General features: G+C 35.8%; 1 long non-coding RNA gene across 1 annotated transcript; it reads left to right on the top strand.

Annotated features, from left to right (window-relative positions):
- The first annotated feature begins 141 nt into the window (after positions 1-141).
- On the top strand, positions 142-24,654 carry LOC142842621 (uncharacterized). The gene is made up of 3 exons (XR_012909417.1): positions 142-220; positions 5,516-5,544; positions 24,223-24,654. It is a non-coding gene; the product is annotated as an uncharacterized LOC142842621 (long non-coding RNA).
- The last annotated feature ends 3,027 nt before the right edge of the window (positions 24,655-27,681 follow it).

Genomic DNA, 27,681 nt, shown 5'->3' with positions numbered 1-27,681 from the left:
TTCTTATGCCAGACAGACCAAGTTGTGAATGGTCTGAAGATGTCTTGCTTCTACACTGACATACCTTTAATAGAAAAAAAATCCTGGTTGATAAACAGATAGAGGCTCAGGACAAATGATAAATACTCAGTTCATTCTCGCAGATTTTCAAGAAATTGAATTTGAGATGGTACGTTTCCTGCAGAGGAGATAAGAGTGATTACCATGACATATTTTTGAAGTCAGTAATGGATTTTTTTAAAAGTCTTTACTTCTTAAATTCCAATTACAAGGAACTAGAAAAGCTAAATTTAGATTAAAGATTAATTTGAATTCATTCACAGATTGAATTAAGACTTAAAAAAGAAGTTATTTACCTTTAACCTGTTATCTGTGCTAAAGCTGAATAAATGGCAACATATTGTCTGAAAATGATTTATGAGGCACAAATGCAAATTGACTTTTATTTAAAATAAAACATTGTTTTTAAAATCTCTAGATGGCATTTTGTACTGTTATAGTTCATAAGACTCCTTATTTAAAAGTTTAAACAATGACATAAAATCATTTTATTCATAATAATTTTAGTTTTTATACTGAGCCTAAAATACTATGTTATCATAGTATTTACATATTTCATATTTAATATCATTTTAAACAGATAAAAACTACATATGCAATAACAATAGACATACTGAATATATCAGAAAATTAAGAGTTGTATAAGGATTATATTGGATTTTTTTCTTTTATATGCACACACATTTATAAGCAATGATGAGACCAAAATATTCCTATATGATTTTCAACAAATAAAACTTTCCTATACACATTTAATCTTATGAAAATGTGAATTCAAATGTATGATAACTTTTCCCATGGTTAATAATAAAGTTTATGAAACAGTGACTTAAACAGAGACGAGAAATTTCCATGCTGTTACCTACCATGATAGTTGTTTAGCACGGTGTAGGTGGAATTTTTTGGGCCACCAGCCAGCTCCCAAATAAAGACATGGAGACTTATTGATTATAAATACATGGCTCTAGCTTATGCTTCTCCCAATAGCCCTTTTAACTCTATTTAACCTGTTTCTATTATTATTCATCTATATTTTGCTTGGGGCTTTTTACCTTTCTTTCATTCTATATGCCCTGCTTTCCTGCTTCCTCCGTGTCTGTCTGGCTAACCCCTGATGTCTTCCTGGTGTCTCTTTTGCCCAAATTCCTCCTCCTCCTCCTACTTACTTTCCCTGTCTGAAAGTCCTATCTATCCCTCCTCCCTTGATATTGGTCATTCAGCGTTTTGTTGGATCAATCAGATGTCTTAGGCAAGGTAAAACAGCAACATGTCTTTACATAATTAAACAAAAGAAATACATTTTTCTTAGTTAAGCAAATATTGTGAAAAATGAATGAATGCAATACATTTTTACATAACATAAATGTCTGCTGCACAGGCATGAAGACACGAGTTTAAATCTTAACCCTGACATAAAAGTTGAATGTGGTGGTGTACATTTGTAACCCCAGTGTTGGGGGAGGGCAGTAAATATAGGCAAATGCTGATGCCACAGGATAGCCAGTTTAGAGGAAATATAAAACTTTTATTCAAGAAGAATCCCCGTCTCAAAAAATAAGGCAGTAGTTTGGTAGAGGATGACACCTGAAATTGATCTTTGACCTCAACATGTGTGCATAAGCAAGTATATCTGCACACATATGTGCACACACACATGCCAACATAGCATACATACATACACATATATGCATGCATGCACACAACACACTGTAGAATATAAGCTGAAGTGAAAATTAATTTGTTCCTCAAATATATGACTTAGTGGCCTACATTTGTTAAGCCAGTATTAGGGAGAATGTTAAAAGGCATCAACAGTCTAACCCAGCTATGAAACATAAGGACTACAAGGCCAACTTTTCAGGCAAGATATGATCAATGATAAAATATAACACTTTAAGAGATTTTCCAACTATATATCTAGAAAACCTAACTAACATGACTACAAGCTTGACTATTATAGATGACTATCTATTAACCTATATTTCTTAATTATACATTACATTTTTAAATGAACGACACAATTCCAATACTTTAATCAAGAGCAGAAATATACATATAGCAAGATTGACCTTAAATTTTTACCAAAAGAGCAAGATCCATACCAATGCAAAGTATCCATCTCTATAGCATATTCCTCTCTAATGGAAAAGAAACATTATAGACAAATTTTGGGAATATGGGCACAGTATCTCCAAACTGCTTCCTGCTGTTTATTGGACAAAGTATTTTCTTTGTGTGGGTGTTCACAGTAACCTTTCAGGGGATCTTGTTCCATCAAACCATATTGGTATGGAAGCAATCCACAGGTGCTCATCTTCTGTGGAGACAAAAGAAGAACCTCTTTTCCAAAGCAACATATCCTTAGACTCAAATTTTGAAATCAAGAAACCTTTATAATATACAAGCTGGTTGAGCTTAGTAGCCCATACAATGAAATGTCTCACTTGAGAGAGGGCAGAAAACCCTGCCCTTTGGGAAGTCCAAGCCCCCCCCATCCAGGTCTAGGGAGCTATGCATTCATATAGACTAAGGTCCCAAAAAGCCAAAACATCTCGTAAAAACAAGTCCCAGTGCCTTTATCCTGCCCTGCTCTCTCTTAGTGTCCTCATTGTTGTCTAACTTCTCTGGGATTGTGATTTGTAGGCTGGTTTTATTTGCTTTATGTTTAGAAACCACTTATGAGTGAGTATATATGATGTCTTTCCAGGCCTGGGTTGCCTCATTCAAAATGATGTTTTCTTGCTCCATCCATTTGTCTGCAAATTCATGATGACATTATTTTTTTCTGCTGTGTAGTACTCCATTGTGTAAATGAACCATGGAGATAAAATAGTTTGCTTTTCCCAGTAAGGAAATATACTTTTAATTCTTTCTTTGAGGTTTGGATTTTTTCTTTAGAATATGAATGTCATTCACTTTAATTTGCTCTTTATGAATCTGGCCACATATACTATATTTGTTCTGTCTGTTTAACAGCTCACTTCATGTAGAGTTTTTCTGGAGACTTTTATAGCTGTTTGGATGGTAATGACTTTAATACTTTTTTTTGATTGTGGAGATAAAGTAACTGAATAAAAGGTAATCTGGAATTATCAAAGCTTAGACTGTTAGGTTGGTTTTTGTGGTACACATAATTCTTCCTTGACATATAGCAATAGTCAAACATATCTTTGCATGGTGGACACCTACAAGAAGACAGAATTAATTGGATGTGGAAGGAAGTGGCAACTGAAGAGAGAAAATGACTTAATACTACTCAGCTGATCCTGTCAAATATTGAACTACATTAGTATGCATTTTGCATTTGATGCTCATATTAATAGTATGTTTATAGAAAACATCAGTTGCTCTCAGTAAATGGTGGTACTCACAGCACTTTTGTACATGATTTATGGAGCATGCAGGGGTATGCTGCTGTTCCTACAGAGCCAACATGGCTTTAACTATGTATTCAGCAAAACATATAAATCACAAATGCAAAGTAAGCAAAATAGAGCAACCATTATTTGTTTTAATTATGTGGTATTGAAAAGTGTCCTCTTTCTATTTTTCTTGAAAGGCACCACAAAAACACAATCCAGCATTAAAAATTATGTAGTTGTGAGTACTCAGTCTTGCTGTGCTTGCATTCGATCTCATTTTATTCCTTCTGTGATTCTTTTATTAGAAAATCACAATAAGTTGACTTCATGCTCCACTCTGAAATGTCAAAGAAATTGATCATGTTTACTTCTGCACACTATGAAGTACATGATGTTGCTAATTCTGCATTAATATTAACACAGGAGGCAAGGAAGGGGCTTTTAGCTTTCACCCTTTGTCCAATAAATCACACACAAACATGGCTTGCACATGGCTTTTCATTGAACTCTGCCATTTTATGTGTCTTTTATTCTGGAGATTTATTGCTTTACGTGTATTAAAGCAATTCAGGGTCTGAAGTGTTTAATCTGGGTGTTTAGGTTTTGATGTCTCAGCCAGATTGTGTGAGAAAGTCAGATGCTCAGCTCTTTGCACATGTGTAGTAGGTGCCACATGTGGATCTAAATGAGTCATTCCCTGGTATGTGAACATTTTCCACACTTCCTTTGAACTTCATTTCATTTATGAATGATTAATTATTGGGTCTTTTCTGTGGGTTATTCTATCTTCCTCAAGCTCAAAACTTACCACAGACCATAACCTTGTTCTACTTTCAGATTTCCTATAGGTAGATCCAGGAAAAAATTCAATAATAGCTAAGAATTTATTAAAGTCAACTAAGTATTTCATGGACATAATTATGTGAGAGAAAATACTTATTTGGCTTATGCTTCCACGTCACAGGTCATCACTGAAGGAAGTCAGGGCTAAACTCAGGGCAGGAAGTTGGAGGCAAGAACAGTACCAGGAGCCATGGAAGAATTTTGATTACTGGCTTCTACCATAAAGCTTCCTCAGCCTGCTTTCTTATCCACCCCAGGATTATATGCCCCGGGATGGCATTGCTCACAATAGGCTGGACCCTTCCACATCAATCACTAATTAGGAAAATCCTACAGGCATGCTACAGGCCAATCAAACAGAGGCATTTTTTTCTATTGTGACTACCTCTTCTCACATATATCTAGATTTATGTCATGTTGAGAAAAATCTAACCAGAACATTGTACTAACATTCTTTATATATGCTTTACACTTAAAATCTTGTTGATAATACATGAATATCACATAGTTGGTATATGTGCATATGTACACTGAAACTTTTAAAATCATTAAGTACTGCATATGTGCATACTGCTCTAAACATATTTATGAGATAAAAAATTAAAGTGATTTCTATAGGTAAGAAATATCATAAGCACACAGAAGAAAGAACAATTAACATAGGCTTATTCTGAAGAATTAAGGAGAAAACACAAGTAGAACAGGAAGAATGAACCTACATTTATTACAATTTGTTTGACATACATGTCAAAAGAATTATTGTGTATTTTCATTTAAACTTACAAAATTCTTTTTAATTAATGTTTGTGTCATTTATCTTTTAAAACATAATACATGAAATTCAAAAGGATTAAGTAAATTTTTGCTGCCTCAATTAAGCTGATGATATTACTCCATTTGTTCCAACAGCATGTACTCGATTTATTTCACAATACAGCTGGGTTATGATAGGCTTCTTTTGAAAACAATCTGATGGCTTTCAATCAGACTTTACACAAAACTTAAATTCTTCACCATGACCTATAGTAATTACAGAAGTTGACTTCTGCCTACCGTATGATTCTACTTCATTTTAGTATCCACCCATTGATAACACTACTAACCTGAATGTTCATTATCTCTCTTATGGATACACAATTTTGAATGAACTGTTTTGAGTGGGCCTTGTTCTCTCCTCTTCAAGTTTCTACTCAGGTCCAGGCCCCTTCTGCTGCCACATTTGTTTCTTCTTCTCTCTTTTTACCCTACAGGTCCTTTGCCTACACATTAGAGCTTCCAGGTTAGTATTTTTATATGATCCCTGAGTATGTGAATGTGTGCATTTCTGTAACTATATCTGACCTACATTTGCCCAGTGTGGGATGTCACTCACATATGCACACACACAAATAAACAAAAAATGTAAAATATATTTTTGTATGTATTTACAGATTAAAGTTTTTATAACTATAGCTACAACAAACATATTTAAGATAAAAATGAGTCTTTGAACAAGGTGCATATTAAATAAATGTGTTTTCTCCATTATTAAGAATGATTAATCCAGCAAAACATTTTATGAGTGAATGTCCTATGGCTTTACTAAGCTATAGCCCTTTAAACTTTAGATACCCTAGTCAGAAGTAAGTGCCAAGTCCTAAAGAGCATTGATACTAGAAAAAAAATACCAGACTGTTGCAGGTTGAGGGCCTGCTTGTTTGTCCTGGCCACCCAGATAGCTAAGCTCCAAAATAACCACACAGAAATTGTATTCGTTAAAACACTGCTTGTCCCATTAGCTCTACCTTCTTATTGGCTAACTCTTACATATTAATTTAACCCATCTCCATTATTCTGTGCACTGCCATGTGTCTGTGGCTTACTGGCAAGATTCTAACTGGCGTCCATCTCAGGCGGAGGATCCATGGCTTCTCTCTGACTCTGCTTTCTTCCTTCCAGCATTCAGTTCTGTTTTCCCCTCCTACCTAAGTTCTACCTTATCAAAATGCCAAGGCAGTTTCTTTATTCATTAACCAATAAAAGCAACACATAAACAGAAGGACGTCCTAAACCATTTTCCCTTTTCTGTTTAAACAAAAAAGGAAGGCTATAACTTTAACAGTAAAATTACATATAACAAAACAGATATCAAATAAGAATTACGTTCACAATACTTATATATACTTTATCTTTTATCATAACTAAGGAGAACTATATCTATAAATTCTTTTATTATCCATAATTCTGAACTGGTGTGGGATTGTTTGTCACTTACACCTTCACCAGACCCAGAGGAACTCAGCAAAGTGAAGGATGTTGTCAAGGATGTCTGTCTCCAGCTGGGTAAAGCTCAACAAAGTTTTATAATGGCAAATGGTTGGTTGTCTGGACACAAAGGAACTTTACCCAACACTACAAGCCATATTTTTCAGTATGACTTTTCAGTCACAATAATCTTGGGTAAGTTAAGAATAGTGAATTAAAGGCCAGTCTTAATACCAACATGCATAAAAATGTATCTCTGCTCTTTCTCCTCTCTAAATTTGCTTAATCACCATTTATACATATCTTTATCTGAAAAAATGATCAAGAAAAGCTACTTCATAGAGTTTTAACAATTCATTGTTTTAGAATTTATATATATATATATATATATATATATATATATATATATATCCTCCCCTTGCTTTATTTCCAAGTTCTTCCAGACATCCCTCATATATCCCCAACTTCCTGCCCTATTTTCATAACCCACTGAGTCCAATCAGTGCCGTCTGTGCACATGTATAGGGCCATACACTAGAATAGGGGCAAGCTGCCAAAAATCACTCTTCTGAAGCAAACCGAAACCTCCTTTCTTAAAGGGTCACTATTACAATGATAAAATAACTTGACCAAAGGCAACTTGAGGAGTAAAGGGTTCATTTCTTTTGCACTTCCACATAACAGTTTGTTATTTACAACAGCAAGGGCAGGAACTGACTTGCTCTCCGTGGTTTGCTCAGCCTGCCTTCTATTAGAATCAAGGACCACCACCCAGGGATTGGCCCTGTACACAATGGTCTGGGCCCTCCCCATCAATCACTAATTAAGAAAACATCCTACAGCTGGGTCTTATAGAAGCATTTTCCTAAGGTTCCCTCTTAGGATGACTTTCTGCAAGGCACAGTGGCCAATGTGAAAAGAACAATCGACAGTAAATGACCATGTCCAAAATCGTAACATGATGACACACACCCAACAGTCATTTTTAAAGTGGCTCCAGCAGTAAGCGCTAGAACTTTCAGCATGCTTAGAAAGGGAGACCTCACAGAATGAACCCTTCAAAAAGAGAAATCAGATGATGAGGAAGGTCAAAAGCCAGGAAGTGGAGAGTAAACCACCACATTTTAAACCAGCTACTAAAAAAATTAAAAAAAAATTCTTGAGAAGTATTTCCTTGAGAAGGTTCATGGAAATCTATTTGCAAAAATACTACCGTTTACAGGCCAAATTCTTAAAAATATTGTTAAAGAGAAAAGGAGAATAAATATCCAATTAACGTCACTCAATATCAGTTGAAACATGCCAGAAAGAACCCCCAGCATCAGAACCTTAACTAATCTATTTCAAAATAAACTAAAAGTAGTGAATAAATTATAGTAGACACAAAAGCCAGAAATAAAAGGCTCATTGAGATGAGAGAGTCCAGGACATAAATAGACCTAAAAGAATAATTTAAAATAAAGATTTAACTATAAATAAGAACACAAGTAAGTACAGCATATAATGACTTAAAGGAAATAAAATGAGTGAAGGCATAGAAATAATGGCAAGAAAGTGCAGAAAGAAAAAAAGAAAATGAGTATAAGTGTCAAATATTGTAAACAAAAATAATTCAACTTGTAAAGAATAGGAAATGTTGAAGAATTAAAAAAACTATCACACAGAAAAAAAATCCAAATACTACTACTACTAATAATAAGGATGATAATAATAATAATGATAATAATAATAATAAACTTAAGAAAACATAGTTGAAGGAAAAGTACTGAAAGATCTTATATTAAGCCCTTTTAAGTAAGGGGCTGTAAAGAGGGCTCAGTGATTAAATGCACTGCTTACACTTCCAAAACCTGGGTTTGATTCCCAGCACCTCTAACTTCAATCCCCAAGGATTCAATGCCTCTTCTGACCTCTCCATGTACTGTACACGATGTACACATGGTGCATAGAGGAACATGCAGGCAAAACACTCATACATACACAGAAAAAAATTAAAAGTAAAAAAGTAAATATATCCTTTATTTAACGTAACCATAATAACCAACACACAAAAAAAAATGTGTATCAAACTACTACAAGAAGGAAAACATGAGCATATGTTTGAAATGTGGTAGAAAGTAAACATTGCTGTTTACTGCTCTAGGGGGTGTGGGGCATGGGGAATGGAGCTGATAAGTGAGGCTAACTAAAGTCACACAATAGACAACTTTATTCAGAACGGAAGACAATTTATAATCTGAGGTTTAAGAAAAGTCACATGAGTAAAGTGTACAATTACAAGGACAAGCCACATGTGACAAAAACATGGTTTTCCATACATGCATATAAACAAATGACAGTCAGTTGTAATGAATAATCTTAGTAAACTCACTCCCATGTACTATACCTGTCAGGGGCACAAAAGCATATTCTAAGAACAATTCCATGTTTTTATAAGAAACTGAGATCACAAGTTCTTTTGGAGCTTTCTTAAAAACATTAAAAATTCTCCTCACATGACTGCTTTATTGAACCGTGTTCCAACAGACTACTAAAGCAGAGGATGGAACAGCATCTGCCTTTTCAATAGCCAGTGTTTATCGCTCAAAAAAATGAAATAGCATATTAAAAAGACACAAGAGTGTATAGGCCAATGATTTTATATTAAGAAACAACTGCATTTGACTTTCAAAGGACACAGGCAAAATGTTATCCACATGTAATGATAGAGAATATTGGTCTTATACACTTTTACTGAGCAATCAATTACAGATTTCTAAAGTGAAATCAATCAAAAGCATTAGAGAACTTTCATAATCAATGTGTATGATTACCTTCTGGACTATTAGTCAATGAGATTAGGAAGAAAGAATTATAGTAATCACAGCTATGTAGACCAGGCTGGTTATGAAATCATAAAATCTGCCTATCTATGCTAAGAGTGCTGTGACCAAAGGCATGTGTTGCCATACCCAGTAAATAGCCTGTTTTTAAACACAAAAATCAGGGGAAACATTAAAGTCTTAAGTCTCAGTCAGGAATGATTTTGATTCCCAGGACTCATTTGAAAGTGTCTACATCTTTTGTTTTATTGTCACAAATGGGAGTGTGTTACAGGAATCTAGTAAGTCCGTGATATTGCCAAATGTCCTACAAATCTTTCTTAGTTTAGTTTCGTATAACTGTGATAAATACCAGGACCAAAAGCAACATGGAAAGGAAAGGATTTATTAGACTTACATTTCCAAATCACAAGATATTATAACAGAAGTCAAGACAACAACCCAAGGCAGAAAACGGGAAGCAGGACTTGATGAAGAGGCTGTGAATGAGTGCTGCATTCTGTCTTACTCCCCATGAGCTGCTCAGGATTACTTCCTCAGAGGTGACACTGCACAGTGAGTGAGGCCCTCCCACACAACTGTTAATCAAGAAAATTCCCCTATAGACAGGCAGTTTGTTGGAGGCATTTTCTCAATTGAGGTTTCTTTTTCCTGAATGACTGTAACCTCTATCAAGTTAGAAGACAAAACATAAAAACAACCAGCACAAAACTGGGACCAAGATCCCACAATAAAGATTTATTCATACTAAGACATAAATAGTGGCAAGTCAGAGTTGGGGCTATAACTCCCAGAGTACTTGACTACCATGTGTAAGGCCCTAGATGAATCCCTAATACTGTGCCCCATAAAACAAAGCAAAGGTAAGGAGGGAAGGAATGAAGGAAGCAAGAGAGGAAAAAAAGGAGTTCTACTGAGACATAGTGTTCTAGTCTATTTGCATCAAACAATTTTCAAATTACTTTTTTATAAATTTATGTATAAACAGAATATTAACTAATATCTGTATAAATCAATGGCCAAAAGAAATTAAACATTCAGACTTGTTTCAACCACATAGGCTATAGCCATAATTAAAACAACTAAGGGTGTAAAGATGCTGTTGTTTTGAGCACAGGATCCATGTTTTCCCTGGTGTGTTTTTATCACTTAACTTTTTTTCTTATATTTCAGCAGCTAAGGATTTCACCTAGGTGCTATATATATATATATTTAAAATTGAGTATAATAACTGCTGACCAAACTAACTGGAAAATTAATTAGAGAAAGTAATGAATTAAAGGGTATAATATAGCAATAATATTAAGAAGCACTAACTTCAAGATTTGCATACTTGTATCCCCTTTGCTTCATCTGATCAGAGTCATATAAATATTTCACATAGTTATAGATCTTAAGTAAATTTCTTTTCCTGCCATTAATCTGCAAAAAACCAGAACAGTTCTGAAATAAGTTCTAGTCTCTATTTTACCAAAAGTAACTTAAAACATTTGAAAATCATTTAATGACTTTCTTTGTGTAGGGTTATTGCTTTCTTAAGACATACTATATTGGTTCTTGGTCTTTCCAAATAGCTTATCCTCAAAATGCCACAGAGGGATTTGGAGCACTACACTAAATTCAAATGTAGGAAGGCATCTAAAGAGTGTATTTTCTCACACTGTGCTTATTCTTCTGTGTAACCAGAGACTGCATTTTTGTTTCCTGGATGCCTAGACCCAAATAATCACACAGAAACTATATTCATTACAACACTGTTTGGCCAATGGCTCAGGCATTTTCCTAGCTAGCTCTTATATTTTAAATTAACCCATTTCTATTCATCTATGTATCTTCATGGGGCTGTAGCTTACTGGTAATGTTCTGGCATCCTTCTCCTTTGGATACTACAAGGTGTTTCCTTGACTCTGCCTACTCTATCTCTCTATCTCTTTTAGATATCCTGTCTGACTTTACCTCTGCTAAGTCACTGGCCAAAGCAGCTTTATTCATCAACCAAAAAAAAGCAATACATATACACATATTCCACATCCCTTCTGCATGAGCATGCCTTATAAAAATTCATTCCTCTTCAATTGCTACTATCAGAAGCCTTGGCTAACATCATTATATAACTATAGTAGAAATCAGCCCCTCATGAGAAGTCATCCCCAGACAGAATGTGTTGCTTCAAAATACTGAGTTGTAAACATTGTACAAATGCTTCAGCATTTTTATTGATAATAGTAAAGTAAATTGATTGATTTCTGATCACAATGTGATAACAAGACATAAGTTAAATTGAGTAACATACTCTTATTTTCTGAATAACCACAGAATCTGTTTAATTAGGCACTCTAAGCTTGAGAAGGCTATAGATTTAACTGGATAAATAGCAAAGGTTGAATTAATGCCATGTTCCTCAGACAGCAGGTTAAAGGGAACTGGCTGCAGAAAACATAGCCATCCTGATGATTTCATCTGTGAAAGTGTACTAATTTTTAACATTAACCAAACTATTTTTTATTCTCACTCTTTAAATATGAAGTTAAATTATATATCTAAATTGTTGAATGACAATTTTAAAGCCATTCTCTGTTCATCGTTCCCAGAAAAATTAGACTGCCTTTGAGGTAGCATGTGGATAGCTTATATAAACTTGACTCAAATTCCGCACTAACAGGAATATTTTAAAGTTGTGAAGATTCAGCAGTAATGCTTCTAAGTAGAGCGACTGAGTTTAGAAAGCACCATTTTAGGCATTTCAGCTTCACTAATCATTTTAGCTTTATATTGTTGTGATAAAAACCAATGGCATGGGGAGGAATTGGTTTATATAAGCTTACTGGTGCAGGAGAATTGTCTGTATTCTGTCAACCATGCTTTAAATAAATGCTGATTGGCCAGGCAGGAAGTCTAGGCAGGAAAACCAGACAGGAAGTGGAAATGATGCAATGTAAACAGGAGAATTCTGGGAAGGAGGAAGTTGATTACTCCCACTCCTGCCCAGATCACCAAAGCAGCAGGATGTGATCTGCCCTACTGAAAAAGGTACTGAGACACATGGCTAACATAGATCAGAAAAATGGGTTAACCAAGTTGTGAGAGTTAGCCAGTGAGAGGCTAGAACTAATGGGCCAATCAGCTTATAATTTATGGAGACCTATGTGTGATTTTCTTTGGGGCTTGCTGGCTTTGGGGTACCGGGCGGGACAGAAACAACAATAAACAGGCCCCATTAGTGTTACAGCTTACAGTTCCACATCGCAGTTCATGACTGAAGAAGGTCAGGGAAGAACTCAAAGCAGGAACCTTGAGAAAGGAACTGAAGCAGAAGCTTGTTAGTTTGATCTCGATGGCTTGCTCAGCCTGCTTTTCCTTACAACTCAGGACTGCTTACACAGGGTGGTATTCCTCCCCAGTCACATGGGATGGCCCTCTCACACCAACCATTAGTCAACGAAATGCCCCTCAGGATTAAACACAGGCCAATCTGTGGGGAAGTATCTTTTTAATTGAACTTCTATCTCCCCAAGTGACTCTAGCTTGTGTTAAATTGACCAAATCTAGCCAGCATACTCACAAATACACCAGAGCCATCAACTAATTTTTTATATGACATAATTCAGACACTCAAATGGGAGCTTTTACCAATTTTCCTCTTTGTTACCAATTCATGGGACATGATAATTCATCTTTATTTTCTTATATAATATATACTTATGTTATTACTGACAAAATTAATACTAAATATCCAAAAAGCAGTATTGAATAACTCGAAGCAGGTTTTGGCACGGTTCTTATTTCTTAGAGCATCCATCTGTGCCAAAGATCTTGGCTGTAGGTAACAGACAAAACTTTCAAGATCTTCTCATTACAAGCAGGTGAATACAGTAGTAATGATTTCTGGGAGATCAAATGTTTTCTGTTGCTTGACACATACATAACACATAACGCTACATCTCAAATTCTTTACTATCAAAGGATAGCATGTTATCAATTCACTTCGAAATATAGACATTTACTTTTGTTTTTATAGCAAACTAATATCATAATACTTTCAGTCCGATCTACTTTTCAAATTTTATGTGATGTGGGATGTCCTTCTGCATGTGTGCTGCTCTTATTGGTTAATGAATAAAGCTGCTTTGGCCTATGTAAGAGCAGAATATAGCAAGGCTGGAAGAGATATATATATATAGAGAATAGGCAAAGTCAAAGAGATGCCATGTATCTGCCAAAGGAGTAACATACTGGCACCTGTAAGTCACAGCCCTAATGGCAATATACAGATTAACAGAAATGAGTTAATTTAAGATGTAAGAGTTAGTTAATAAGAAGCCTGAGTTAATAGGTCAAATAGTGTTTTAATTAATATAGTTTTTGTGTGATTATTCAGGTCTGGGTGGTCATGAAATGAACGAGCAGTCTCCGTTTATACTTTTGCCACTATTTTTATATTTTATCCGACAAAATATCAGTAATAGTAAATATTTTTAAAAGAATTGTCATCAAAGATAATACATATTGATTCATCCAATTACTAAAACTCCGTAAAGGCAACCACAGCCGCTATGAATTCATGAGTACAATAATGCAGTCATGTCCAGGATACAGTATACACAACAGCTACACAAAATCAAACAAGTCACAATTCCAGCATGGATGGGGAAGGGACTGACAAAGCCCCAGCACTAGCTGAGGGGCTTCAACAATTCGAGGTTTTTTAGAGAAAGAAAAGTGTGCTGGATATGTATGTGTCATTTCCAGTCCCTCTTCTGCCTCATCACCATTGTTTCTTTCTGTATAATACTGATGTAATTTAAATCTTGTGATTATTAGTGATCTATTAACTGCTTGCCTGGGCTTGGAACATTTCTTAGGTGTAAATTTGCATACTGATTTTATACTTTATCTACTAATGATTTTAAGGTATTATTAAGCATATAAAAATTAACTGTCACTGATGCCAAAAGGTTTAAATTAAAATATTTTGACTTCCATGAAGTTTTAAATTAGTTGATATTTTTTAAGAGTACAGAAATACATTATATGTTTATAAAATCCACTCCTAATTCTTTGCTCCAATTCATTCCAGTTCTCCTTCCTAAGTGTAGCTGGTTATTTTTTTACTCTTTGGTCTTTTGTTCTTTGGGGGGGGGCACCAGCCACTTTCCAAATAAACCACACATAGAGGCTTAGCATTTTTTATAACTGCCCAGCCTTAGTTGCTTTCTTTTTATCTTAATTTATCCCATCTATTTTTTGCTTCTGGATGTTTACCTTTCTCTCTCTCTCTCTCTCTCTCTCTCTCTCTCTCTCTATATATATATATATATATATATATATATATATATATATACACATATATATACATATATGTATATATGTATGTATATGTATATTTAACTTCTTACCCCATAGTTGGCTGTGTGGCTTGGTGGTGGGCGCCTTGAGTTCTCCTTTTCTCTCTCCTTGATCTTTTTTGTCTTTTCTCCTTCTATTTATTCTCTCTGCCTTTCAGCTCCGCCTATACTTTCTCCTGCCTTGCTGTTGTCCATTCAGTTCTTTATTAGACCAATCAGGTATTTTAGACAGGAAAAGTAACATAGCTTCACAGTTAAACAAACACAACATAAAAAAATGCAACACATCTTTGGGTCATTAAATAAATGTGCCACAGCATACACAGATGAAACACATCTTAAAATAATAGTCTACAACATCTAACCTCTTCATTTCCATTTATAAACAAAAACTCCATATAACCCACAGAGACCAATTACTGTTACCTGAAAGCACATGAATGTCCACTGTAACATGGGTGACGTATCAGGAGCCCCATCGCAGACTACTTGGAGTTTATAAACTAGAAGTGAGTCCTTGTGAGCCGCCAGTCACATCCATAATGTAATGCTGACTTGCTTGATCTCCTTTAGGTCTTGTGTATGCAACCATATCTTTTAAGAGTTTATGAGTGTAACATCCCTATAATGTCCAGAAAATACTATATCACAGTAGTCTTTCTAAACCTCTGGCTCTTTCTACCCTTTCTATGCTGTTCCCTGAGTTGTGTGTTCCATTTGGTAACGAGTCCAGCACAGCCACTTATTCTCTACATTTTGATTATTTGTGCTTCTCTGTGGTAACTTAGGTTCCCTGCAAAAATAAGCTTTTTTTTGATGAAGGTTGAGAACTGGGTTAATCTATGTATATAAATGTAAGTCATTAGAAGGTAGTTTACTCCTATGTTAATTTAACTAAATAGTAGTAGTAGTTTTCTTTGGTTCTATGATGACTCTAGTCACAGGTTCTTGGATAGATTTATAGTACAGATTATGTATTTCTTCATTTTGAGCTGGACTTAAATCTAATCTGACAGACATTGGTTACCCTTCTGACACTTCTGTCACTTTTGTAACAATAGGCATATCTTGCTGGATGAGCACTGTTGCAGTTCACAGGGCTCACAGCTGGCAAGACTTTTGGTAACTTTTCTCTGTAGGCAACCTGTCCTCCTTAAAACAGAGCTATTAGAAAGCAGGCTTCTAGTTCAGTACCAGCTTGATTTCTCCATGTCCTTTGACTGGTGCATGTTATCTTAAACAAAACGGTCTCACTCTGAAGTTCTGTGGACAACAAGACCAATGGCAATGACCTGTATTGTTTTGGGGGTCTCTTGGACTGCTTTGACTAACAACTCAGATAACAAGCAGATATCCTATACAGGTAACTGGACTTTTGGTTTAATAGTCTATGGTTTCTGGGATGAGCATTAGCTCCTGGTTTGGGGCAATTCCAATTAAAATATATATAAAAATTCTTATAATAATAGGTTTTTATGTGGGTTTTCAAACTTATTTAATCATTTATCTGTCCATCTGATTCTCTTCTTTGCCATCATATTATTCTCCCTTAATTATCCCCCAACTCCTGATTTTCTCTTTCCCTTCACACCACCTGTGTTCTATTATTCCTCTTAATTAAGTTCTTTTTTACTTTCTCTCTACAATGGCTTCTTTCTACTCTCCCATCTTGTACATATAATTTAAGTGACACACGTAATTCTAAAGATGTGAAGATCCGTACATAGTGAGAATATGCACCATTGTTTTTCTTGGTTGGTTTACCTGCCTCAGTATAATTTTCTGCAGACCTATCCATTTACCTGCAAATTTTGTAGCTTTATTTTCTTTAGAGTGGATAGTTGTGCATAGTTTTAAAGTCCTCCTGGGTAGGCAGAGTTCTTTAGACTAGCACACCCAGGACTCCAGTATGTGTATCTTTGCCTCTAGGGTTGCATGTGGGTCAGCATATATGAATCTTGCCTCGGTGCACAGAAATGAACAGTCTTACTCTGAGTATTCTAAAACCTTGAGCCCCACTGTCAGTTTGATGCTTTATTCTTTTAAAGCATTTTATGGTTTGCACCATTTGTGTGGTTCTTAAAAACAATTCTGACATGGAGATTCAATTTGGATACTCTCAGCAATGTACTGAGAGTTGAGCAAGAGGGCAAACAGAAGGAGAAAAATGAAAAAAATAAATTAAGTAGTGAAGGCAGTTGCAAGTAGTTAGAGATTTGTTTGTGTTGTCTTTTTTGAAGATCAAAAATAAGTCTGAACTATAGCAACAACCAGCAGCAACCATGGAAAAATTAGGACAGAAAGAAAGCAGAACTCTACTTTAGCTCAGCAATGCAGATTGAATTTTGAGCTAGGCGTGAGTCCTCTCTGTGTGGACCAGAAAGTAGGGGATTCAAGTGATTGACGCAGAGATAGAGATCCATGGATACTCCTGCATCAATCATTAGTCATACTTTGCTCCAGTGAGGCTCACAAAGTGCAATCATAATGGCAGAGGTGGAATTTGCATCAGCGCTTAAAGAACATATGCTAAATACTAATCTTTATTACTTAAATGCATTTCACAAAATCTTGGTATTCTTATAGTTCAGGCCTAAAAATGGCAGTTTTCTGCACACGAGACAGTCTTACATGTGTAAGCAAAGTGAAGAAGGGTAACAGAAAAAGAGGCATCAGCTCATTGTCCCCTTGAAAATACCTTCCCATCAATTACTTTCTGTAAGGCTGGATTTGTGGCTGCGTATTTTGGTATCTTGACCTCCTTCACAATTTATTGTAAAATGATTGGCTACAATGGGATTTCAAGGTTTTTAACTTTTTTCTCTGTATTTGATGATTGAATGTGCACATGGGCTATATTGAGCTGTTTAAAATCTAGAACATACCAGGACAGGATTTTATTTACTCATCAATTCTTTCCATTTACAGTGAGAGAAAATAACATTTTAGAACAACTAAAACTTTTGCTATGTCAGGGTTACATTCTCAGAACACAAACTCATGTGATAGTTTTGCATCAATCATCTCACTCAAGGTTGCTAAAAGAGGATGCTCAGTTGTCAAGTACTAGAGCAGCAGTACATCGTTATTTTAGGAAATGCATCTGATTGGTCTTCTTTTATTAGCCACTCCCATATTTTTATAAGTCAAGAAACCCATGTTTCCTTATTTATATAAATGGGATTCACAGTCATTAATTTTATAAACTTTACAGAGGAAACCTTATCAAGCTGATAAATTTTTTGGCTTTGGTTTAATTTGTAATGTCAGTCCCAGATGTACTACTCTCCAGGAAAGAAACATGACCCCCAGCCCCTCAAGCTGTATATTTCTTTTCTCCCCTACAAACTTCAACAGGGAAGCTTCAGAGGATATGTATAAATCAACACTCCTAGTATTAAAAAAATTCATACTATGTAGATTCAGCATGCAGGTGGTACCTTGGTTTGTCCAGCGAATCAAAAGCACAAAAGTACCAGTTTTACTTGTTTAAGTTAAGACAGAGCTACATGGAACTTCATCTTCCCAGCTGCACTGAGAGTCATGAATATGATCAGGTAGGGCAGCCATTTGTCTTCCTTTAATGACCTGATGTCTCAGAAATTACATTTCTTTTCTGCAATCAATCACTTTTTCAGAGTATCTCTGGAGATCAATGACCAAAATTCAACTTTATTGTTCTTTCTCTCTAGTGAGAAAAAAAAAAAAACCCACTGTCAAATGACTACATTTGCAAGAGCCAGTGAGTAATGGTGCTATATACTCTTTCTAACCATTTTTAAAAACACAGTATTTGTTTCACCACATAGGAACCTACTTAGATTTTAGAACTTTACTTCTATTCTTTCTTTGCTTAACAATATGGATTTTTGTACCTTCTGATATTAGGTCATTCCTTGCTTATTGACCACTTCTTTTAAGAAAATGTTTGTTTGTGTGTGTGTGTGTGTGTGTGTGTGTGTGTGTGTGTGTGTGAGAGAGAGAGAGAGAGAGAGAGAGAGAGAGAGAGAGAGAGAGAGAGAGAGAGGAGAGAATGTTTCACAGCACATGTGGAAGACAGAGGACAACTTTCCAGAGCTGATTCTTTCCTTTTACCAATGGGACCCAAGGATTAATCTCAGGTTGTTAGAATTGGTGGCAAGTGCCTTTACCCTTTAAACTATCACACCAGTCCCTAACATCTCTAATTATGGTTGGTAAGTTATATTTCCTAAATTGCAAAGTGATTCAAAGAGCTAAAACAATCTATAACTTCCCTTCAAGTTTCACAATATCTGTCTCTTTTTCTTCTTTTTTAGCATTGATTTTATTGAATTACACATTTTTTCTGTTCCCCTCCTTTTCTCTCTCCTCCCCTTTAACCCTCCCCCATAGTCCCCATGCTCCCAATTTACTCAGGGGATCTTGTCTTTTTTTTTTTTTTTTACTTTCCATGTAGATTAGATCCATGTATGTCTCTCTAAGGGTCCTCATTGTCATATAGGTTTTCTGAGATTGTGAATTGTAGACTGGTTTTCTTTGCTTTATGTTTAAAAGCCACTTATGAGTGAGTGCATATGGTTTTTGTCTTTCTGGGTCTCACTCAATATGATGGAAAGGATGTGGGGTAAAGGAAACCCTTCTGCATTGCTGCTGGGAGTGCAAACTGGTCAGCCCCTCTGGATATCAGTGTGGCTATTTTTTAGAAAATTAGGAAACAACCTTCCTCAAGACCTAGCAATACCACTTCTGGGTCTCTACCCAAAGGATGCTCAATCATACCACAAGAACATGTGCTCAACTATGTTCATAACAGCATTGTTTTTCATAGCCAGAACCTGGAAACAAGCTAAATGCCCCTTGACCTGAGATTTGGTAATGAAAATCTAATACATTTATACATTGGAGTACTACAAAGCAGAAAAAAAATAATGGAATCTTTAAATTTGCAGGCAAATGGACAGATGGCTGTCTCTTTTAGTGTTGCATTAAAAGATTCTTAAAGTGGGAAATGCTCACTATTCACTTGTTTCCCTAGTAAATAACTGTCAAAACTCAGCTACTATAGTTTATATCTATTGATTGCAGGTAATGAAATTTCTTTAAATGTTGAAATAACTTATTTTCTTCTGTTAACATTACCAAAGTTAAAAAATATATTTTATTTTTAATTTCTTACAAATATTAACTTTTTAAATCATGTAAGCACAATGTAAATCTTACACTTTGTAGAATGTCTGTTGCTTTAATATTAGTTATACATTTCACCATTATGTGAAGTTTGGCACTTACAGGTTCTCTATGGCCAGGAGTAATTTTTGAATAAAATTTGCTCTGCCTTTATGTTTATGTAAGTCTTTAGATCAGGCCTCTAAGCACACAGAAAACTGGAAGTTTCAGAACGATTACAAGGTTGCATGAGTCTCAGGATGCTTCTGGTTTATTTTAAGTTGATTCACTTATGTATTTACTTTTATTTTTTCATACAATGTATTTTGATCATATTTTTCTCCCCCAGATTATTACCCAAATGACTTTGTGTTCTTTCTCTCTTTCAAAAAATCCAAACTCTGCAAAACCACAAAAAACAAAAATCAAAGTAAACAATAAAAGACCAGTAAGACAAAAAAAAATGCCTGAACATGATTTCATTAGCATTGAGTAGCTATCTAGGATTCTAGGGCCAGGCATGCTATTCCTCTTGTTGAGGGGGTCTTAAGTCTAATTAGAGAGGCATTGGTTACAGCCAAGATATGTGTGTTACCCATAGGGCGATCATGCCATGTTGGTCATGGATGTAGCTAATGGGCATTATAATAGGTCTGCTGTTTGCCTCCCTACTTTGGAAACTCACATGAAATCTAGTCTTTAGAGAGATAACATTTAGGTCACTCTAGATCAGATTTTTCCTGGCCCTGTTTCTGAAGGATATATGTCTTCAGCAATAGAGACTTAACCTTTCACCTCCAAGAAGTAACCAAATGCAACAATAAAAGATTGTATGTTTTGGGAGTCTTTTAGATAACCTGTCCAAAAACTAAACAGAGTGCTTCTCATGTCTGATACTGTGGTTTTTGTTGGGGAGTCTTTGAATATTGAGGGGGTACTATTAGCCAAGATGAGAAAATTTCATTAAGTTATGTGTACATACTTATACACTGAATTATGTGCCATGACAATGAAATCATTCTTATTGGAGAATCTACAATCACCAATTTAATAAAGTAGCATAATCCCTAACAACAATCTAACATTTGTCTTTATACCCAGAGATATATGTAGTCCTTACCCTTTATAAAGAAATTTTTCTTTGCAACACATGGAGACTGTTACAGAAAAAATACAATCAAAACTCAGAGATGTGGAGTTCAATCCCTGATGTGGGAAGTCCTCCTGTATATGTTTTGCTTTTATTGGTTAATGAATAAAGAAACTACGTTGAGCCTATTGCAGGGCAGAACAGAGCTAGGTGGGGAAAACTAAACTGAATGCTGGGGGAAATAAGGCAGAGTCAGGGAGACACCATGTAGCTGCCAGAAGGGAAAGATGTGAGCTGCCAGCTGGAACCTCGCCATTAGGCCACAAGTCTCATGGTAAAATATAAAATATTAGAAATGTGTTAATTCTAGATATAAGAGCTAGCTAGCAATATGCTTAAGCTATTGATCAAACAGTATTGTAAATAATATAGTTTCTCTGTGGTTATTTTGGGTCTGGGCAGTCAGAACGAACAAACAGACTCTGCCAACAGATTATTGCAGTGGATACATCTACAGAACATATCTACACATAGAGTCAGGAAACATTACAGAAGACAGAGTAGAAAGATTGTAAGGGCCAGAGGATCAGGGAGTTCATAGGGAGAGTGTGTCTCCTTGTAATGTCAGATATGCACCCAGAAAGTCTTTCCAACTTCACTGCCCAAACATCAAGGACCTGAGCAAGGATGACTTTGGGGAAGAGCAAACCAATTGGTAGTTCAGTGTCAAATAGCCAGCTTTGAAAACATGTATAAAGTAATATATAGCATCAACAGGTTTTATTTAAGAATATGGATGTTTTTATACAAACACATTTATTAATGTGATAACAATTTGCAAAAAAAAGAGGTCATAAACTTGAAGGAGACAGGGAAAACTTATAATGAAGAGAGTTTGAAGCAAGGAAAAGGAAGGACAAATGTTGCAATTAGGTAAAAAGGTTGCAAAATAAATAAAATGTTTATTAGATTTTGAGAATAAAACAAATGTATTATAAAATGTGTTATTAAAATGCCCGAATAAAACAAAGCAAAACAGAGTCACCCAGACAAAAATAAAAATGTAGAATTCATTTTGTGTTGACCAGTTCTTCCTGAACATGGACTTGCTGAGATGTGGTTGATGTACAGTTTGTTTCATTGTAGAAAACTGATTTTTCCTTTCCAGTGGGTATCCACTGCAAATAGCTATTCATAAGACTGGGTTTGTGTGTCCACTTCCTTCTCTTAGTGCTGGGATTCTGCTGGCTCAAACCTGTGAAGGTCTTGTGATTTCCTCAGACTTAAACTATTGTATTAAGTATTGTGATCTTTACAATGCAAGGTACAGTCCTAAGAACTGATGCTCAGATCTGCCATACAAGACAACTGCATGCACAGTAGAATAAGTTATACATGTACCAGATATTAAAACCAAAATATATGATAAAATAATAAAACAAGCAATGGAGAAAGCAAGCTTTATTTATTGTTGGTATGTGTGCTGGCTGGTTTTGTGTTAACTTGATGCATGCTAGAGTCCTCAAAGAGGAAGGATCCTCAGTTGGAGAAATGTCTCCTTGAGATCCAGCTGTAAGGCATTTTCTTAAGTAGTGATCAACGGGGAGTGGGGGGGTGTGGGGGGGTGTGCAGCAGCCCATATTGGGCAGTGCAATCCCTGGGTTATTGGCCTTGGGTTCTATAAGAAAGCTGGCTGAGCAAATCAGGGGAGCAAACCAGTAAGCAGCACCTCTCCATGGCCTCTGCACCAGCCTCTGTCTACAGATTCCTACCCTGTTTTGACTTCCTTTGGTGATGAACAGCAATGTGGAAGGGTAAAGTGAATAAACCTTTTCCTTTACAACTTGCTTTTTGATCATGGTGTTTAACTGCAGTAATAGAGACCCTAAGACACGAAGGCTTCCTTAAGGATTCAAACCTCTAAATATGGACAAGAAAACACTGCTCAGCTGAACCACATATGAATTAAAGTGTTCATATGAAAAAACTGGCTCAAGCAAATTAAAAAAGCTAATAACACAGATAAGAATTATTAAGTTATACTATAAAAGGTTTGATTTTGCTAATACCAGTATCACAAGAAAAAAGGTTGGTGAGAACAAAACTGGTCACTCTATAGGAAAATATAAAAGCATAAATGCTAACAGTTCAGAAAAAAGAAATACAAATGTCTTACAACATGAAAATAGCATCCGACTGTGGCTGCTTTGGGAGGGTGAAAGTTGCTGAATTTGTGCCAAACCTGTGCTGCTAAGTGAGCACTTGTTTCAAAAATATTATTTCAAGAGCCTTTAAAAATTTTTCCAGAAGGTAGAGGTTCTTGCTGCCAAGTCCAACTACCTAAGTTAGATACCTGGGTCCCACATTGTAGAGAATTGACTCCTGCATGTGTCCTTTTATGTCCCCATGTGTTTTGTGACATGCATGTCCTTCACTCTTAGATTAAATAAATAAAATATAATTAATTTTAAAGGTATTCACTCTAACAAAAAGATAATTATACAAAAGTAAAATAACATCTTTTCACTAATATGATAGTCAAAATTTGAACAGTTTGGTGAGGGAACCCACTGTTGGAATAATAACACTGTGTGTCTGTCACAGATTATGGTCAAGCATATTGATCAAGGTGACCAACTTGGACATGGTATCAATGCCAGTACGCCTAGCTATCCTGAAGTTCAATACCACTCTGTGTCACATATAATTGCATGGTCTTTGGAAGCTTCTAGTGCAATACTTTGTCATCCGTCTATTTAATTTCTGGGATGTATTTTTAAAAGGTCTTCAAGAAAGTGTGGTATGATGTATTAATTTAATAACACATTAAATTTATTAATGTGATAATAAAAGAATATGTACAACCTAAATGTCCACCAATTATAAACAAGTTTGATAAATAATGATATAATCATGCACTGAAGTGCTATATACCAGTAAAAATGATATAGCTGGTTATGTATTATTATGAAAAATGACACAAATAGGGCAGTGATGAGGAATGCTATAGTACATCACTTTAAAGTATTGAATGAAAATGTGTATATATGTGTATGTGTGTGTGTGTGTGCGCGTGTTAGATCACTGAAAGAATTCCCATGATAAAAATCTAAATATATTGATGGATATTAGTATGGAAACTGATCAAGCAAGAGGTCAGATGAAAAATTTCATTTCATGTTGTAAACCTATATAATATATTTCTTGTTCAAAAATCAAATCACAACCACAGAGTTTGCAAAACCCTACAGAATTTCTTCATCATCAAAAATAATATATTGTGAGGAAATATTTATTTATTCTTACAGATACTAAAAGGCTTCTAATGCTACCGCACTCATTCAACAGCAGGATTTAAGGCAGAGATTACACACTATGCTGAAGACAAGGACAGTTCAACAAAGTGACTTGGCAATGAGAAGACAGCTCCATCACTCCATCACTTGACATGCAACCATGGGGACCTGAGTTCATTCCCAGCAACCATGTAAAATCTGGGGTGGTGGCACACACCTGTAATCCTAGTATTGAGGAGACAGAGACAGGAAGTTTCTTGCAGTATTCTGTCAAGCCAGTCTAGCCAATTCAGGAGCTCCAGGTTCAATGAGAGACTTTTTCTCAAAGAACAAGGTGGAGAGAGAGAGATTGAGAAAAACATCAAATCTCCTCCTACACATGCACACACACACACACACACACACACACACAACATACAGACATAGACAAACATGCACACACACAAGCAATTGCAATAAATACTTAGCCAAAGTGATATAAGACAGCCTTTGCAAGAAGCTTACATGCTCGAGTGGTTTCTGGAACCTGTATGAGTAAACTTGGTCAGAATTCATAAAGAGATTCCTTCTTTCCTTTCTTTGCATGCAGCAGAGTAGTTTTGGACATTTTGTAAATGTGTAAATAATAGTTGCATGTGAATTAGGATTAGAGAATGTTGTCATTTCCATGGATTATAAAAGCCAAAGTGTTCATTGCTTCAAATTTTCCAAGGTTTTCTAGGATTTGTTAAAGAGCCTTGGAGAAATGATGAAATGTGTGTGTGTGTGTGTGTGTGTGTGTTGAAACATTTATCCAAAGGAAGGAATAGGAACGCATTTATGCTGGGTAAATTCAGAAATGTTTGGGAGGCAAAGAATTTTACCATACACAAGGAACCTGAAGTTAACTTAGAAATTATGCAACATTAAATGAGACCAAAGGGTAATAGAAAGTGAAGCTGGGTAAGGTAAGTGATTGGAACTATTAAAAGACCCAGCGTGGCATTCCAACAGAACACACTGCTCTGACAATCAGAAGTAATTGAATTTTTAAAGTAGGTAACATACATGATGTAGGAGGGTCATCTGTCTATGTGTTACTTTCATTGGTTAATAAAGAAACTGCCTTGGCTTTTGATAGGCCAGCCCTTTTGTGGGTGGAGTAGACAGAACAGAATTCTGGGAGAAAGAAAGCAGAGTCAGGCAACCACCATGACGCTCCAGCCTGAGATGGACATGGGTTAGAATCTTCCTGGTAAGCCATGACCTCGTGGTGATACACAGGTTACTAGATATGGGTTAAAGCAATTTATGAGAGTTAGCCAAGAAGAGGCTAGATATAATGGGCCAGGCAGTGTTTACATAAATACAGTTTGTGTGTTGTTATTTCCGGGGCTAAGCAAGCTGTGTGGGAGCCGGGCAGGATGAAAAGCAGGCCTGCTCGCCTCATCACTACACACACATTTTAGACAAACACTCTGAGCATTATTGACATGGACTTGGCTGTTTGGAGGAGAGACTGTGGGTAGCTGTACTGATTAGGAAACTTTGTTTTCCTGGGTGAAAAAAAGATAGTGAATTCTTGAATTGAGGTAAAATCAAAAATTTCATTGTATGTGAGGGTGATTTAGTTTCACTAAATCTTGGGAATTAGAAGGAACCAAAGCCATCTCAGACATGTTGGCTTTTTTCCTGCCTCCTTTCTTTTAAGTACAGTCAAAATTAAACACTTCTGTAAGAGTTTAATTTTTATAGTCTCTTCCTGTCTTTGCTAGTGCTTTTCTGAGCTATTTCTTAAATGTATTTTCTGTATCTGATATAAAATACAATATTTCATGTTTTTATAATTTCTAAAACTCCCTTTAATAGATGCGTTTGAAAAATTAAAGTATTGGGAGCTGATCAAACTGACGATGTGCTCAGACGAAGGGTAGTGATTAAGCAGTGTGGTACACCCTTCTTGGGCCCCACCCTGCTGACTGGACTCTGGTGTGGCTCCCCTGATTCTCATAACCAGCTTGGATGACATGCAGAAGTGAAGGTGCTTCCAAGTCAAGAAATAGGCATTTCTAACTCTAATCAAAAGGTATATTTTAAGCCATGTCTTTTCTTTTTCTCTTAGAACTAGGTTGGTTCTGTGTCCACCTTTGCCCCCACTGCTCTAATAAAGTCCTCATTTTCAAAAGATTCTGTGAAACTTGTGCTTTTGCTTGACTTCAGGTGCAGACAACTTTCCTACAATAAATGGAATTTCAAACACAATTGAATCACACACAGTTGTTTTTATCAGTTCTCATTTACTGTGAGTGTTCACGGCACTTACTTTAGACAAGTTATGGAATTAGCTGTGAATCTGGACTTCAAACTTCTTTTTTAATGTTTGATGCCAGAAACAGCATTTCTTCCCTTGTGCTCTTTCCAGCAATTTGTAAAGGGTCACTGGATTTCTAAATTGAATATCCTCTTCCCCACATTGAAGTAAGTAAAGAAAGAACAATATTTGAATGTCAGAGACAGTTTTGATTCCTCTTTCCCCATCTGTGCAATGCGCTTTTTGGTTGATTGACACTAAATAAAACACAGGCATATGATTAAAGATCTTTCTTTGTTTCTCACTCTTTGATATTTTAGCTAAGAGCAATTGAATCCATTAGCAGTCTAGCTATAGTGTGTGAAGCTGGCTTTGCCATTGGGGGGGGGGGTCCTCTGGTCCATTGTTGCTACTTAGACCCAAAATTAGCTTCTCTATGAATGACAAGTATTATTTTTTTCTAAGCTCCATAGACAGTCTTACAGTCGAAGGATTCATTGCTTAAAATACCAATTCAGAGTTTTTTTCAACACAAAACATTGTTGGGTTAATTTATGATTTGTTCTTCTTAAGAGTGATAGTGTACCCCACACCTACTCCATAGCTATGTGGGCAATGGGCAACAGTGCCAGGATTGTTTTTCTACTTAGTCCCCAAGAAAGTCATTATTGTTACTTATATCTTCGGCAGTTTATATATCATTTATTATACTTGAGGTTAAAGTACTCAAAAGCTGCAACTTAAAGAAGTTAAAAATGAGGATTTAAAAAATGCAATAGAAGTTTAGAAGCCAGGAAGACTCCAGACATGGTGTAATTAGTATTTAAATAATTTACTTTTAGGGTCTTTACTCTGCCATCCCAGAGATCATCTGTCTATTGTGGTGAACTAGTCTAGAGTTGCTCATCTTCTGTAAGATAGTCACCAGTAGTCATTGAATCTTAGAGTTTACTTGTTGTAGTCCAGCAATACAAAAAGGAATATTAGTCAGAAGACCTGCAAAGCCATCTTCATACATGCTGTTAGCCCCAGATGGTTTGTGGCTCCTGACATCTCAGTTAGAAGGTGGTGGAAAGCCATCTATTTTCCTGTGGTAGGAGAAAATATAAATGGGCTATTTAATCAAGATCTAGCTTAGTCTTGTCATAACGTCAGCATATATACACAGTTATGTGTGTGAA

The sequence above is a fragment of the Microtus pennsylvanicus genome, chromosome 1, assembly GCF_037038515.1.
Source record: "Microtus pennsylvanicus isolate mMicPen1 chromosome 1, mMicPen1.hap1, whole genome shotgun sequence".
NCBI classification, from domain to species: Eukaryota; Metazoa; Chordata; class Mammalia; order Rodentia; family Cricetidae; genus Microtus; species Microtus pennsylvanicus.
Note: the sequence above shows the minus strand (reverse complement) of the source record. Positions and strands in the feature narration are given on the sequence as shown.